The following is a 17932-nucleotide window of genomic DNA, read 5'->3' on the forward strand; positions in this document are numbered from 1 at the left end:
GGAATGTTTGACACCCCAAAAATGACGGGTATAGTGTTGCAACCCATGAGAATAATATTTTTTTAAATTTTGATGTTTATGGAGGCCAAACTTAATTTTTATGTCAAAGTAATTAGTTTTATGAACATTTAGCAAAAAACTGCATCAAAATCGAGCGTTGCTAGCATTTTTGGTCAAAATCTATCATTTTAGCCATCTTTCAGGATTTTTTCAGATTTTCTCACGATAATGACGTCATTGTGACGTCATATGATGTATGTTGGTACTTATTTTGGTATCGTTGGATAGAGTAGACTCATAGCTATTCATAGGTACCCAATATAAGGGGTTTACTGTAGAAAATCCAGGGGGCTGCAACCCTTTGGTGGATGTGTTAAGTGATTCATGAAATTTCACCATTTTTCATAGAAAAAAACCTTGACGTGATAGGGCAAAACTGATACCATTTTTGAAATCAGCGACCCCAAATTAGTTAAAAACAACTCTTAAATCCAAGTCACCAGAAAAAAAGTTTAATTTTGTTGGCCAGTGTAATCAATCTAAAACTAGTCTTTCAATAAAATATTAATTTTAAATGAAAAACATTGATTTTTTTAACATATCTGTAAAAATCATCATTGAGGGCATCAAACAATTGGGGGGGGGGGGCACTATGCAAAGCTCAAATATTGGTGCTGCACACACACCAAACCCAACTGCATACAGTACACCACTCTAATGATTCTATATCCATACACAATGTATTCTAATGACAGATGATTCTATATAAATCCACAGTATGGGTCTCTGTCATTTATATATTGGACAAAAGTGTAGCTGCTGATGACTAGAATTGATTGTATTTAGGCCTAAAAAAGTAAGTCCTGGATTACATGAATTTAGTCAAGATCAGGATTCACTGTAGTCTTAAACAGGACTCACTGTGGTTTTAGTATAAGCCAGGAATTTTTGGGTAATTTTGTGCTCTGGTACCCGACACATTTTTCGTGCGGGTAAGGGTACCCGAAATTGCAAAAAAAGGGTTTTTTTTTGTTTCAGAGTGTCTCTGGACCTAGAGCTAAATGCTAAATCATTCATGGTTGACTTACAAATAATCTCGGGCGGGTACCCACAAGCCCACCCGAAAATCCCTGCCTTATTTTAGTAACAATCAGAATAGACCCTATCAAATAAACTCAACTGGTGGCAAGTAGGCCCTACATGTTGGTTCTAAGTAAGGGAGGGACAGGCCTCTAGTTCTATTCCACAACCATTCATACATATCATCTGTTTTATTCATTTGCCCTGTGGTACCTTATTGAGGGCAGAATTTTATCTAAATGAGGACGAGTGACAAAGAATTTAATAGGTTCTACTGACACCAAAATGCTCTACTATCCGATGGCACAGTTCAATAGTCTACTTTTAATAATAACAGCTCAAATTGCCCATTTTGATTCACCAATTCCTATTTCCTGGTATCTTAATATGAATAGACTAATGGGCTATAATTCAGGACAAAAAAGTATAGCCAGGTATTGTGATATTATCATATTCTAAATCTCAATGGGCTACTAATGGGCCCGAAACAAGGCCTGTAGCCCACTTATTTTCATCCTTGTTATCATGTCATTTGTGAATAATTTGATTGACTCGCATTCACACAGGCTGCATACAGCAACCATGCTCTGTGCATCCTAACAACCACATCCACTCTCATTACCTACAAGTTGATATGAAATGGCTTCCTTTCATATTTGTTTTTCCCGAAATAAAAAATCTGATTTCATAGTATTGTGTGCGAAACAAGCAGTGAGTAGAATGCCACTTACATGCCATTTTCTGTGATAATGATATGAAATTGACCCTAATCCAAGACCCTCAATGCTAATCCTTAAATCCTGACCTTAACCTCAATCCTCACTTGATCTTTCTAAATCCAATTGATTTCAAATTTAATACTAATACAATGTTTTGACTTGTGGCTATTTGTACAGCAACCCAAGATGACCAAAACATGCTAATTCAACTTCCGTTTGTGCACTTTCTAACACTTTGCAACGTTTCAGTAGCAGCTTATATTCTAGAATATGGAAGAGAGTAGAAGAGAAAGCAGAAGAGGATTGATTTTGATTGAAAATTTTCAGATTTTGTTCAGATTTTTCAAGCTTTCTGTGATTTTTGAGGGCTATTTATAGCATCTTCAAGAAAAACAATCCAGATCAACTAACCTTACTATCTGCCTGTAGAACAGGGTTTAATTTTTTGCCGTCCAAGGGACATAGATGTGATAGACAGACAGACAGAAGGACACACCGACAGATATAGAGAAAAAACAGACACAGATTGAGAGAGAGAGAGACAAAGACAGATAGAGACTCTTAGAAAAATGGTTCTATTATTAAGGGGGTACTACACCCCTGTCCAATTTTGTGCCTATTTTTGCATTTTTTTCAAAAATCATAGCGCATTGGTGACAAGCAAGATATGTATATTATCATGATTATAGGGGCAAGGACTACAACTACTGCACTGGAAATTTTATTTTAGCACAGACAACAGTTGTGGAGTTACAATCAAAAATGAGGGAAAACCAGTATTTGATCAATAAATCAATAACTACTTGCCTTGAGTTGCTGAATTTCCAGTGCAGTAGTTGTAGTCCTTGCCCTTATAATATGCATATCTTACTTGTCACCAATGCGCTATAATTTTTAAGAAAAATACAAAAATAGGCACAAAATTGGCCAGGGGTGTAGTACCCCCTTAAAGTAGAACCTAAATTGGTTCTTGATCTGTCCTGTATGTGGGACCTTAAATGGTTCTACAAAGAAAAGAAAAGGGTTCTGGAAAGGTTAGGGGTTTGGGAAAAGTTAACCATTTGGGGTTCTTTCAATTTCAAGAAACCTTTTCTCTTGATTGAGGGTTCTATACACAGTACAGCCAAGAACACCCTTTTTCAAAGGATGTATAGAGAGAGAGAGAGAGAGAGAGAGAGAGAGCAAGAGAAAGGAAAAGAGAAAGAAAAACAGTCAGACAGACAGAAAAAGAGTAGAATCATGTTTTAGATTCTCCTTGGCTTAGGCCAATAAGATATGCACTTTCAAGACAGGATTTGGCTTGTTGATCAGCAGTTAGACACCAGTTCTTTCAGCTTCGATATAAACATTTACATTGGTTTAAAGATTCAATTTATTTGATTTTGTAACGTAATATTTTCTGTGAATACTAGGCAGATTATTTTACCAGGGGAAGTGCAAGGTGAACTTGCAAACTACGCAGGAGTCCGTAACCCCAGTAACCCTCTCCCTACCAATGCTGATTCCGCTCCCCAACCTCTATAACTTTGTATTTCTCTCTAAAATACTCCCACATTACACATTTTCGTGACGGCTGCATGAAAATGCATTGCAACAAGTACGAACATGCCAAGTCTTAATGCAGGTTGTTCAAAATATCCCTGTTCACATTAAAACGGCCCAGAATGAAGTAATACTAGTGTGAAAAACAATACAGGTATGTAGACATATGAATAGGTAACATGGTAAGACACACATTAACCACTAGCTAGGTTACAAATTGATGGTGCTCTCTCATTAGTCAGAATCACACTCGGACCATGTTTTTTCAAAGCAGCGCTGGGGATGAAGTCATAACCTGAGTCCCCTTCTTACCTGCACCCGCCAGTCTGGATATGATGGGTGGCCAAGCTAGTAAAATCAAGGGATTCTTATCGACCAGCTATTTGAAAATTAATTTTGAGACTTTTGGACTATCTAATATGGGGACATATGTAGTCTCAAATTGGATTGCTATTCTCAACAAGGCCGAAACGCTAATTTTTAATATGAAAAACTTCTAAACTCTGTCGGAGAGAAATTAACCTTCAGGGACACTTCTCCAGTGATAAGTTTCATGGTTTACTTTATTATTTTATTTTTTTGTTCACAGATTTGCTTCTTCCAATGTTTGCCACAAAGATAGCAAGATGATTGTCACACTAGGAATCCTAGCTCTGGTAGTGTATCTCATTGGATATTATGTGATGGAATACTACGACTTCCACATTACAAAGCTTCCTCCCGGACCACCGTCCCTACCGTTTCTAGGCAATGTCTTACAGCTGGATTCAAAGGTACTGCACTTATCGCTCACCGAAATGGCCAAAAAGTACGGCGACATATTCAGCCTGAAATTTGGCCGCAACGAGTGGTGATTCTCAACAAGGCTGACATAGTCAGAACTGCCTATAACGGACCCGATATCACAAACAGACCGCGGATCTTTTCAATTGACTTTTTTGTGCCAAAAGGATTTCTGGCATCTTGCACGGACAGGAATGATTTCCGAATTCACACAAAGATGATGAAGCATGCTTTTAGGGTCATCACGCACAGCAGCCTCGGCGGAAAGTTAGTCGACGAAGCCGAGGATCTTATTAAGCAGTTCACATCATACAGTGGAAAACCATTTGACCCTAGAGATGACATCCATTTAGCGTCACTCAATGTGCTCTACAACATGGCTTTTGGCAAGAGATACACTCGCGGCGAAGCTGAACTCAAGGAGATCTTTGATTACTCAGAACAGATCATGACTGGCGTGTCGCCAGTTCATCCTGTCAATCTGATACCATGGCTACAGCATATCCCTAATCCATGGATGGAGTCGTTAGCCAAGGCCCGTGATAGACGGGACACTCAGTTGATGAGACTTTATCAGGAACATGTGGATGCATATGATAGCTACAGTGACAAACCAATGGACATGGTGGAAGCCTTATTACAGGCAGTACGCAATGCTAAAGTCAAAGAGGATCAAGACATGCTTAGACTGCTTACACCAGACCATATTGTCACTAATATCTGGACTATCTTTTTTGCAGGTAAGGAAACACTATCTTATATTTCATTAACTGTTTGGAGTTAGTAACCTTTATTTTTGTACAGGTAATATTATCAATTGACGGGCTCATTGACTCCACACTATGCAGTTAGGAAGAGATAAATAATAAAATCCAATTACCTAGTTCGGATAATGGTCAAGTATGACTTTTCAATCTTTTGGCATGAAAAATTTTGATTTCTTTGAGCCATTAATCCTGTTTAGAAAAGGTGCCTGCTGCACTAATGTAATGGAATTTACACACATTTTTAAAGTAAATTCAACTTCCTGAGTGTTTCCTAGTGTGACTTTGGTGGTATCTTCTCAATAAAAACTGGTATTTCCTATCTGGTTAATAATTCCACAAAGCATTCTAGGCACTTATCAATGCACAATTATGAATGAAACATAAATCTTCACCCACGGCACCGTCTTTTTTAAAGACAGTTCTTGTTTGACATTACATAACTACATTCAGGTGCAAGGAACTCTTTCGCATGTAGAAACAATTTTGTGACAAACTTCTGTAGATAAGTGCAGTATTTTTAATTGACTTATTAGCATGGGACCCTACGACTTCACCATTTATGTACTAACAGGATCGCTGAAGGCATCTTTTGGAGAACTTTATCAATAAATTTCAAGAATATATGGAAATAGAAGTAGCTGATATTATGTGCTACATGTATTCCACTTTAAATCCATACACCCCTTATGGAAGACATTCAACTTAATCTCCCACACAGGTGATATATATTTCAAATGGAGTCACCCATTCAGGTAACTGAATTTGAAATTCACACTCCCTTTTAAGTCATAGTACAGTACACATTTCAACTGGAATACCCCAATATGTTGAGTCCCTATATATGGAGTATCTCCTTAAACCATTTAACTATTAACCTTCAACTCAAGTAAAACAGTACACAAATTAAACAAATGTTTTGTGTCGTTCATCTCCATTTCATCAAATCCATGAGGCTAGTATTTCAGACTAAGTTCACCGAGTTAACCTGAATGAATCATGAATAACTCAAATGTGTAGTAATTTCAATAAAAGATCCTATGGGTATAACATTTTGGCTAAGTGTCCCACAGCTACATATATATCAACATATTTAAAGGTAAGGACTGTGTTTCAAATGGCAGTCATATTGAACATTATTTAACCTCCAAAAGAGCAGAGTAAACTAGCATGAAAGTGTGGATAAACTGTTTGCATTATGTTTGAAACCACAAAATTAAATTTTTTTAGCTAAGCTATGACCAGCTCTACAACAACAGGGTATATTCCTTAAACTGAGTATGAAGGTAGAAGAGACTTACTACCTTCATGAACTGAGTCACCTTTAGCTCCTGCGCAATATCATGTTGGTCTTGCATAACATTGTATCTGGCCCAATCCTAGCCCAGTTCAGACCCCGTTATACCACGATACTGCAAAAGCCGCATAGTCCAGCTATGGTGCGAGAAACATCCTACTTTTAATTCAGAAATTTACTGTACATATAGCAAATTTTCATATCCACCATGAAAAGGAGGGGGGATATAAATCACCAACATTTTGTGACACGCTCTGATCCACTTAGACTAAGCCGAAAAGTTACCATGCAGGTAACATCACAGTGGTAATATCAAGGGGTAAAAGACAAACAAAAGAAAACATCAGCTATCAGAAATTTCTCAATTTTTATACATGTACCATTGATCACACCCCCCCCCCCACCCCCCATACACACACCCACACAAAATGGTCAGACTGGATGAGATCATATTATCTATGCCCGTGTAACGGGGCATAGATATTGTATTTGTTGTGTTTAGTCTTCGGCTTCTCCTTCTCCGTCTTCTCCTTCGCCTTCTCAAGATCAGTCCTTTGCACCCCTCTAGCTCAGGAACTAAAGTAGCCCCTGGGCCCATACTTGGTACAATGATGGCCCATGACCCCTAGATACATCCTAGGGTACCCCGACCCCAAAGGTCAAAGGTCATGGGCTACAGGGGGCAATATGTGTAAAATTTCAAACAGCTCTAGCTCAACTACTATAAGCGCCCTCAGGGTTCATACTTGGTACAATGATGGCCTATGACCCTAGAAGTATGCTATGCTAGCCGCAACCCCAGAGGTCAAAGTTCATATGCTTTAAAAAGCAAAATAGGTACGACCGGTTAACACAGTGTATCGCAATAGGAAGCATTTTGGTAGCTACCTGTATTTGCAATGATGAAGGCTTCAAATATCGTCAAGGCGTACAATGGGGTTAAGAGGTTAACCACTTAAAGGGACACAATGTTTTGGGATTAAAGGGGTATTCTCCAGTCTGGTGGTGTTTCAGAGAGAGTGAGGGTCTGATGGAGTATAAGAGAGAGTGATGGCTTGGTGGGTATTAGAGAGAGTTTGGGCCAGCCTGGTGGTGTGTTAGAGCGAGTGAGTGTCTGGTGGATTATAAGAGAGAGTGAGGGTCTGGTGAGGTATTAGAGAGAGTGTGCGCCAATCTGGGGGTGTTTTAGAGCTAGTGAGTGTCTGGTGGAGTATAAGAGCGAGTGATGGCTGGGTGGGGTATTAGAGAGAGTTGGGGTCAGCCTGGTGGTGTTTTAGAGCGAGTGAGTGTCTGGTGGAGTATAGAGAGAGTGAAGGCTTGGTGGGGTATTAGAGAGTATGGGTCAGCCTGTTGGTGTTTTAGAGCGAGTGAGTGTCTGGTGGAGTATAAGAGAGAGTGAAGACTTGGTGGGGTATTAGAAAGAGTGTGTGCAGTCTGGTGGTGTTTTAGAGCTAGTGAGTGTCTGGTGGAGTATAAGAGAGAGTGATGGCTTGGTGGGGTATTAGAGAGAGTTTGGGTCAGCCTGGTGGTGTTTTAGAGCGAGTGAGTGTATAGTGGAGTATAAGAGAGTGGGGGTCTGGTGGGGCATTAGAGAGAGTATGGGTCAGCCTGATGGTGTTTTAGAGCGAGTGAGTGTCTGGTGGAGTATAAGAGAGTGAAGGCTTGGGGGGGTATTAGAGAGAGTGTGGCCCAGTCTGGTGGTGTTTTAGAGCGAGTGAGTGTGGAGTATAAGAGAGAGGGTCTGGTGGGGTATTAGAGAGAATGTGGTCCAGTCTGGTGGTGTTTTAGAGAGATTGATGGTCTGATGAGGTATAAGAGAGAGTGAAGGCTTGGTAGGGTATTAGAGAGAGTATGGGTCAGCCTGGTGGTGTTTTAGAGAGAGTGAGTGTATAGTGGAGTATAAGAGAGAGTGAAGGCTTGATGGGGCATTAGAGAGAGTATGGGTCAGCCTGGTGGTGTTTTAGGCGAGTGAGTGTCTGGTGTAGAGAGAGTGAGGGTCTGGTGGGGTATTAGAGAGAGTGTGGTCCAGTCTGGTGGTGTTTTAGAGCGAGTGAGTGTCTGGTGGAGTATAAGAGAGTGATGGCCTGGTGGGATGTTAGAGAGAGTGTAGGCCACGGGCATAGATATTCGTGTTTGGTCAAACACAACTGTGGTTTCTAGTTCTATTTCTGTTCCTGGTTTTGCCTTTCCAAGAGTTATTATTTAAAGTTACTTCTCAAATTAGGAATTCATTTGAGTGCTCTTGTCTCTTCCTTAGATTGTAAGCTCCCTCATCCACATTCTTTTCTTTTTAGCTTTCTATGTAACACCAAGCTAGATGCTTAGAAAATAGGGAATTCCCACCAAATTATTTCTTTGAATGGTTTTGAAGGAAATACTGCTGACTAGCAGTACAAAATCTACAGGTAAAATTGGGAATTCCCACAAATTATTTCTTGGAATAGTTTTAGGGAATGCTGCTAACTACCAGCATAAAATCAAAAGGTTCCAAAGTAATTATACCGTACTCAGCATATGTGAGTTTCTGCAAAAATTAAATATAAAATCAAAATGATGCATAAATGTATCAACAAACTATACTATTTCACAAAATAACCTTTATTTGAACACAAATGACTTGCATGCAGATGCAGTCCCACATTTCAAAAATCCTCCAGAAAAAAAAATCACACTCACATCCTCAAGGGGTTCAAATGCAAGGGAAGTCAACTTGCAGTTACAGTGGCAACAGACAATTGACAAATGTTTGCAAACAATGAACATAAAACTCTGAAAAAAATGTGCCAACAAATACATTGGATTAAACAATTGGATTGCTTTTCAGTGATTTATAGCTTTTGCCTGCCCAGCAGTCTAGTCAGATCAGATTTTGAAAGAAGAAAATCACATTTCACATTTAATATTCCTAACAGCAAAATCCAATCACCGACACCATGTGCTTTACATTTACATGTACGCTCTAGTTGGGGACTTCCCACTAGTCCTAAGGTTTGCGAGTCTGAGAAGAAAGTTTGCTAGTGAATCTGAAAATGTAATAGAGTTCACTGGTCCTGATGTTAAATTTAGGGTTATGGTAAGGGTACAGGCTTGGGTTTGGGTAATACTAGCAAACTTTTTAGATTAGCAAACTTAATAAAGTAATTTTTAATACTTCCGTGGTCCGTGCTGTGCGCCGAGCGTAAACACAGAAGTGATAAACAATCGCGCTAATTGGCTGATCAATGGTCAAGACAATTGACCCATTGGTCACCAGTGCGTAGAAAGTGAGGAGATCTCGCAACTTTTATGTGATCGCCGATCACCACCGTGTACCTGGACCATAAAATCTACAAAATCTACTTTAGGGTGAGCAAACCTTTATGATAGGACTAGCGGTGGTAGTCCTTACAGCCCTAAACTCACTTTATCCATTTTCTTTCTTTCATCCTCAACCAGGTACAGACACAGTCCTGACAGCCCAGTTGTGGGTGTTTTTATACATGGCAGCTTTCCCTGATGTCCAGGCTGACATCCAGAAACAAATTGACCAAGTAGTAGGTCATCACAGGATGCCAACGTTACAAGATGAGAAAGCACTCTCACTCCTCAGTAAGTTTCTTATCACTTTCCTTCTGGTTTAGTTTTCACAGCAGCTGAAGGGAGTATCCCATTATGCTTTGTGGCACCATAATAGAACTGAATGTGCCATAGAAAATGTACACAAAATCCCTCACTTCAACTTTAATTAACTCGCTTAAATCAGGGAAGCTTAGACTTTTCTTTGCAAAAATATGACCCCTAAAGTATTGTGGAACTATCCATAGCTCTCAATATCTAAGCAGCTCTTGTTTATATTTTGTATACATTTGCTATGGGTCATGCAGATATACTGCAATGCATGATGGGATACTCCTTTTCATATGAGAATAATTGGCTAAAGGCAGAAAACAACAGTGTTGATATTTCCATTCAGTTGCGTATGCATAGAGCAAGTGTCCATACTAGACTCCTCCGACATTGACTAAAACGGGAGCTCTTACCCGTATTAGGCAAAAAATGCACAAATCTGTTTTTTATGATTTTAAAGATTTTAATCAAATCACTGATAGAGCCTGTTTAGTGATCACTACTTCCAATAAGCTACCATGATAGTCTCTTAATCCTAAACCATTATAACTTGAACTTAACAATAATCTGAATCCTAACCCACAACTCTATCCTACTCTTTTTGGGTGGGATACAGTAGTGCCAGTTACTATAGTCTTGCTGAAGTAACTTCACCATACACTTCCACGGAGGTAACAGGCAAATTTGGTCAAATTATGCAGAAAAGTCTTTCAGTGCATTATAAAATCTCCATAAAGAAAACTTAAGTTCATACTGCTGACCAATACTGAAACGAGGCAATTGCATCTTAAAACTTTTATTTCCACGTCTTCTTTTATATGTTTAGCAAACATACCAGTAATAAGTCACTAACTGGAATTTCTTTCTTTTTCTAGGTGCATCCATCTATGAAACAATACGGTATAGCTCCCTCTCTTTACTGGGAGTACCACATGCAGCTACAGTTGACACCAAAATCGGAGACTATTTTATTCCACAAGGTAAATTAGTATTACAATATTTTATTAGATGAACTTAAAATGCACTTTCATAGAAATTTGAAATATTTGAGACCGAGGGGTGAAGATGATACATGTAGCAATTTTGAAACTTTTCCTCAAGCTTCTTTTAAGGGCTGGGGTATGAACGTTTGGACAGTATTTATTTTGGGACATTAGAGCACATCAGACATATCGAATTGCATTCTGAATACAAAGAATGTCATTCTGATATCAAATAATTTTGATTTTTGAAATTCGCAATTTAATACACATTTTATGGCAAATCATTAAAATTGAATTTTTGATATTTAACAGTACTTGAAGTAAACTTTATAAATCTGATGATTTATACTTAAAGTGTATGTAGGTGGGATGAAAAGCCGATGATCAATTGAAAATTTTGACCTTTCGTATTGAAGATATGGATTTTTTTCCCAAAACACCAAAAAAATTAGGTCTTTTGGGAAAAAATCCATATCTTTAATATGAAAGGTCAAAATTTTCAATTGACCGTAGGCTTTTCCTCCCTGCTACATACACTTTAAGACTATATCATTAGATTTATATAGTTTACTTCGAGGACTGTTATATATCAAAATTTTGAAAAATATCAAATTTTTATAATTTGTCATAAAATTTGTATTATATTGTGATTTTCAAAAAATGAAAATTATTTGATATTAGAAAGACATGCTTCGTATTCAGAATGCAATTCGATAGGTCTAAGGTGCTCTCATGACCCACAAAAAATACTGTCGAAACGCAATAAACGCTCATTTTAGATCCCTTAAGGTAAAGTTGAGAGAAACAAATTTGTATTCTAATAGACTGTAATAGTGCCCTCTATATGTTTTTAATCATGAAACAAATGAAGACATACAAAGCTTTCAATTTGGCAGTTGCACATTGGCAACTGAGAAAAAATTGTTATGCATTAGGCGACGAAAAAAGCAAATCCTGTTCAACGAGCAGAAATCTACAATATGGGCCTCATATTAATGTTATTCATGTTTTAAGCTGGTTAAGAATTGATAATAAAGGCAGTTTCATCAATTTGGAAGTAACAACCAAATAATCAGATATTTAAAAAAAATGTTTTCAGAAATTTTGGAAATTTGGGTCAGCATTCATTTTTACATGAAAAAAAGTTACATAATTATTTTGTATTCATGTAAATTAAGAACCTATCATAACACTGATTAAACTTTTTATACTTTTTCCCTATTTCTTGTAGGTACACAAGTAATGGCAAACTTTTGGAATATGAACCATGATGAATCTGTTTGGACAGATCCGTACACATTTAACCCTCGCAGATTTCTCGACGAACAAGGCAATTTGAGAAACATTTCGGAGTTCCCTTATTTCATGCCGTTTTCAACGGGACAGCGTGCGTGCCTGGGCAAGAACATTGGCAAGTCTGTAATCTTCATGCTCACTGCCTGCTTACTCCAAAGACTCACCTTTGAATTACCCCCAGGGGTAACCCCAGATCTGGAACCGGATATTCATTTCGATTTGGTTCCGCACGCGTACAAGATTGTTGCAAAACCGAGAGACACTCACACACAGGAAATATTCAGTAAAATATGATGAGAATTTGGTACAAAGGAAGAAGTCATATTGTGGGACGCTCTAAACATTCTAATTATCTGGAGCAGCCAGGGTTGCCAAAAGATTTCAGCCCGAATCGCGGGTCAAATAATCGAAAAGTCGCCCAATTTTTCTCTTTACCATTGGTTTCTATGGGGCAGGAAACTAGCGGAAGTCGCGGGAGCCAATGTTGAAAAGTCGCCCAATTTTTTTCTTAACCATTGGTTTCTATGGGACCGGAAATTGTCAGAAGTCGCGGGGAAAATCTTTAAAAGTCGCCCAATTGGGCTACCAAATCGCGGGTTTGGCAACCCTGGGAGCAGCCTACAAATTGGAAACAACTATGAAAATGTGCACACTGAAAGGCACATAATTATAGCATCATTAACAGAGCTAACTAATTCAGCTGTACACAACTTTGAAGAAAATATGCATAGTCTAACACTTAAGAGGAAAAAAAACTAGACCAAGTTGAAGGAAATAACATTGTGATCAGTTACTTGTATGGATAGCTATTGTACAATGGATATCAGTGGACATTTTGCTGATTTGACTATGCAAGCAGAAGATGATCAAACAGTCAATGGATTACCAGTTTGGTTTTATCTTGCACGGATGTGCTACAAAAACAGGCAATTCTGTCTATACTTTCGCCATGGCAACACATTACAACAGGTACTTTCACTGTTGATTTGAAAATTATGCAAAGAACTTGCTTACAATGATACCAAGAACATCAGCGGTTACTGAAATATATTTAAAAATATGTGTATGTCATAGAGCTCTTGAAATTTATATCAACATGGCAAACTTTACAAATTTTGATGAACCATTTCTGCCCCTACAGAGCAGTTAATTTCATTTATATATAAGATAGCAATTTATTTATTTGTAATTGTAAATAAACAAAAGATTGTCTTATTAACATTATTGTTATTACTAAGTTTATGACAAAGGAGATATCATAGCATTACTTTCTTTTGGAGTATTAAAAGGACAACTTTTCTTATTTCTAAATTATCAAGAATGATGAGCATTTTAACTTGTATTGTATTTTACATACATGTACATATATAAAATGCACTACATAGCCTGCTTCTTCCTAGCACAGACATCAACTGTTACCTTTGTCCATGGTTTTAGATTTTTAACCTGCTCATGTAGTCATTAAAATAATGAATATCATAAATATATGTTTTTATCAGCATAATGGATTTGGTTTTATGCAACATATTATTATACATGTATTAAAGTGGCACATGTCTGATGTGGGTACCGATACATGCTTCAACATCATTATTTTGAAGCTGTTTTTTTCTTTTGTACAGAAAAAAAGTTCTATGTTTCACAACTTGGGCCAGTGTCAGTGGAGGACACCAAACATTTTCCCTCTGTAAAACACAGCAAAGAATAGCCTGATTGGACTATTATAGTTCATATCCATATCCCCCTGAAAGACATGTCCTCAATCTTTCACACACAGAGTGTGAAATTCAAATGGGGTTACCTGAATGGGTGACTACATTCGAAATCTACACCCCCTGTGTGGGAGATTAAGCTCATGTCTTCCATAGAGGGTGTATGGATTTCAATTGGAATAGCTTTGTATATAGAGTAAACTTTTATAGTACATGTACAATATTTTGAATATTAGTAACGTGTGTAAATACAGAGTGTACTGTTTTTATATTATTATAATACAAAGATTTTATTTTAAATGTTTTTGTTAAAGAATTTGTGTTTGTATATACATGCAATGCAGCAAGCAACTGCCTAAACTATAGATGACAAAGCATGCAGCACAAATCGCCCAGGGATGGTATATTGTAGCATGGAAGGTGGGTTATCGGAAGGGCGAGTTACGTAACGATCCAATTGGTGGTATATCATCTCGTTTACTTACATCCACTCACCAGAAGTAGGCGCCATTTTGCTTCCAAGATGATATTATTCACATGTTGTGATACTTGGATACAAAATACATTTGTTTTAAACATTTTTACAATTTTAAATTATAAGTAGAGTGTACGATATATTCCCGACGCAGGATTTTTTTGGGGGGGTGCTGATTTTGAAAAAGTGGAATTTTTTTCCGGGGTGCGATTTGGTGAAAAGTGGACTTTTCCCCAAAAATTTGGACCTTTTTTGACCAAAAAAACACATAAAAACCCTAATTTTTTGGCTCATTACGTTCGCAAATTCTTACATTTTGGGACTTTTTGTATACTTTCACAAATTTTGGGAGGTGCTGTCACACCCCCACACCCCTCCTGCGTACGGGCCTGGGATATAGTATGTATTATATCCCTCATTAATATATTCTCGTTCATTAATTGGTTAAACGAGTATCATGTGACCAAAAATAGTTTTGCTATTTTGCAAACTTGTTAACAAGCCGATTGATGAGGAAGCGGGGTACTATTCAAAGTACTATCTCCCGGGAAATAGTTTTACTATCTCCTCTGAGCGCGTCCCGAGGCGTATGACCTCGTAACGCGTCGCAGTTCCTAGTGGTCAATGCAACTCGCCACATACGCGGGATATCAGTACCGGCTCCGGGGTATTAATGTGTAGCAATTCGTTTTGTCTTATGGCTTACAATTAAGCAGCACAGAAGTGCAGCTAAAATACGGCGGTTTAATGGCATAATCTGAGTTACATCAGGATCAGTATCTTAATATTGATGGTGAAATAACAGGGAACATGTTAACATATGGTTACTCGTTTCACGGCGGTATTGTAGAGGTTGTCACACATTTTCACGGTAAGCTTTAGCCACTCAACTGTGTGCGTGCTTTGTGCATTCAATCAAAACAAAGCAAGGCCGGCGTAGCCTTGACTAGGCCTAGCCTACATTTATGCCTAGGCCTATGCCTTGTGTTTAATGAACAAAGAATATATTAATGAAGGATATAAAACAAATATTTACTGCTCTAAATTAGGGATCTGGTGGAATCTATTGGTCCCCTCGGTGAACTGGAGACCGTGAGCCTACTATTTTCCCTCGACCTGGCGGCCTCGGGAAAATAGTAGGCTCACGATCTCCAGTTCACCTCGGGACCAATAGATTCCACCAGATCCCTCATGAGCAGTAAATATTTGTATACTGTAGTAAATTGAATCGAAGGAATTTAATATGACAGTGACTGTTGAGGTATTACATGTACCGGTATATGCTCAATAGAATAAAATTTTCTATTGTGTTGATCATTAGAACGAGAGATGATGGGTTCGATCTAGACTCTTGAAGAAATATTTTCAGAAAACATTTTACTCATGTTCAATATAGCTGTTGTGTGGTACAACTCTTTTAATCATTAAGTTCATGCACCTCATTGACCCTATTTTGTATCGCGTTGAACATTAAAATATGACTTAAAATCAAAATGTACTGTTATATTATATTACTAGCGGGAGACCCGCGCTTCACGCGGGTCCCCGCTAGTTGAGTAAACGGAGGCGGTTAGTAAGCGGGAGTGGTTGGTAAACATAGTAAACGGTGATGATAATCATGGTGTCTTGGTGTAGATTATTCATCCAGTAAAGACATGATCATGTTAGCTTGATAAACATAATTATCCAGACCTGTGATAATGTTGTTAGGCCTACTCACTCAATCCCTCAGATTACTTTTGAAAAAGCTCGTGACAGAATGATTGATTTTAACTTTATCCCAACAAACATAAAACATTAAGGTTAGAAGAGGTTGGTAGAAAACGTTTCAATTCCGGGTTATAATAGTATAAAATTATGTAATAATGTAAGAAACATGTTTAAAAGTTGCAGCAAAACATTTCCGTATTTTTGGACTTTCAGCCACCCCCTAACATTTAACCTTTCGAGCTAATACTGAACAGTTAACAACTAATTCGGTCCCTGTTGGCTACATTTTAACATTCCCTCTGAAAAGTGGACTTTTTGCAAATCTGTCACCCAATGACCCCCTTTTTCATCAGCTTACACCCAATGATCCCACCGAAATGGCTTCAAGGCCTTTACTTTGACCAAGTTTCCAATTCTGAGTGTAAAACATGTAAGATTTACTAAGAAACATGTTTAAAAGTTGTAGCAAAACATTATTTTGTGGACTTTCACCCACCCCTAACATTTAACCTTTTCGAGCTAATACTGAACAGTTACCGTAACGACTAATTCGGTCCCTTTGGCTACATTTTAACATTCCCTCTGAAAAGTGGACTTTTTTGCAAATCTGTCACCCAATGACCCCTTTTTCATCAGCTTACACCCAATGATCCCCGAAATGGCTTCAAGGCCTTTACTTTGACCAAGTTTCCAATTCTGAGGGGACACAACCCCCTGCACGGCGCGCGACACAATGGGGCTTTGTGGCCATTCAAGAAGGTGGCGGCAAAAACTTCGAGTGTGCCCCCCCCCTTCCAAAATTTCTGGATCTGCCACTCACAGAAGAGGTCAGTCACGTATCATGCGTACACATAGGCCTACGTAAGCCTACGCGCGGTAAGCCAACATTAAGTGCGTCCATACCATGCGCGGTAAAGCGCGTGAAACCATGGTGCCGTGTACGCGCAGGTGCGTGACTCGCCACTTGACGCGTTTGCTGTCATGACCTGACCCATAAGGTTATTGACCTCAACGGCCTAGCAACAGACCATTTTTTTGTTATTTCCATAGTGATTGAATAGTTTTGCAAAAATGAGCGTCAGATGGTTTAATGGCAATATGTACCCGATCAATGTACGAATAAATCAGAGCTGAAAGTGAAAGCATCTCGGAGACTGCTTCTGGACAAGATTTAGCGACTTCCTTTTATTTATATAGATGTTACGATATTGGAATTCAGAGCTAGACCCACAAACAATGCAATGGATGCCATTGGTATATTTGCCCATTGCACGGTTCCTCTATGTATGCAAGGATATTTTTGACTTCTATACAGCGCATTTCATGTGTATCATGTACGCTGTCATTAAAATCCGTCAGTGTCAGCTGCCATACAATCAGCGTTCAACAGCTCCCCATTTTACCCCTGGTTAGAGAAAAGCAAGTGAGGTTAAGCACCTTGCCCAAGTGCACAACACAATTAAGTTTTATTTCATTTTTTCAAAATTTCAACTCCCTTAATTTTATTATTTTTCCTCTTTCCTTATTTATAACCATGGTTGAGAAAACTTCTGTTAGAATAGGGATCAAATTAAAAGTACAAGTAATTTACTATGCCAACACTTTTTTGAACGTATTATTAATTTAGCAGGAACCTAATCACTTGGCTTTACTGAAAACGTTGTCAGATGACACATTAATCCATGGATACTACATGAAGCAATCATGTCCATGGAGTTAAGGGGTTTTACTTGTAAGTTGAGCTCTATTACCTTGCATACACCCAATCCCTCCTATTTTGATCTTTTAGCTTTCTAGATAGTAAATAAAAACTTACGGGACAATACCTAAATCTGTATCTAGTAATCCATAATCCTTCATGTAACCCTATGATTCCCGCTATTCCTAATCCTAAATCATAACCCTTGGACTTGGCAAGATCTTGAAACTTGCAAATGTAAAATGTGCCATGATCTGTGAAAAGCT

General features: G+C 38.2%; 1 protein-coding gene and 1 pseudogene across 5 annotated transcripts in view; one reads left to right on the forward strand and one right to left on the reverse strand.

The window, feature by feature from the left end:
* LOC140150501 (SWI/SNF-related matrix-associated actin-dependent regulator of chromatin subfamily D member 1-like) overlaps positions 1-17932 on the reverse strand; it is a 256208-nt gene that overhangs the window by 215085 nt on the left and 23191 nt on the right. The window lies entirely within an intron of this gene.
* On the forward strand, positions 3959-12428 carry LOC140150500 (steroid 17-alpha-hydroxylase/17,20 lyase-like; annotated as a pseudogene).

The sequence above is a fragment of the Amphiura filiformis genome, chromosome 4 (genome assembly GCF_039555335.1).
Source record: "Amphiura filiformis chromosome 4, Afil_fr2py, whole genome shotgun sequence".
NCBI lineage: Eukaryota > Metazoa > Echinodermata > Ophiuroidea > Amphilepidida > Amphiuridae > Amphiura > Amphiura filiformis.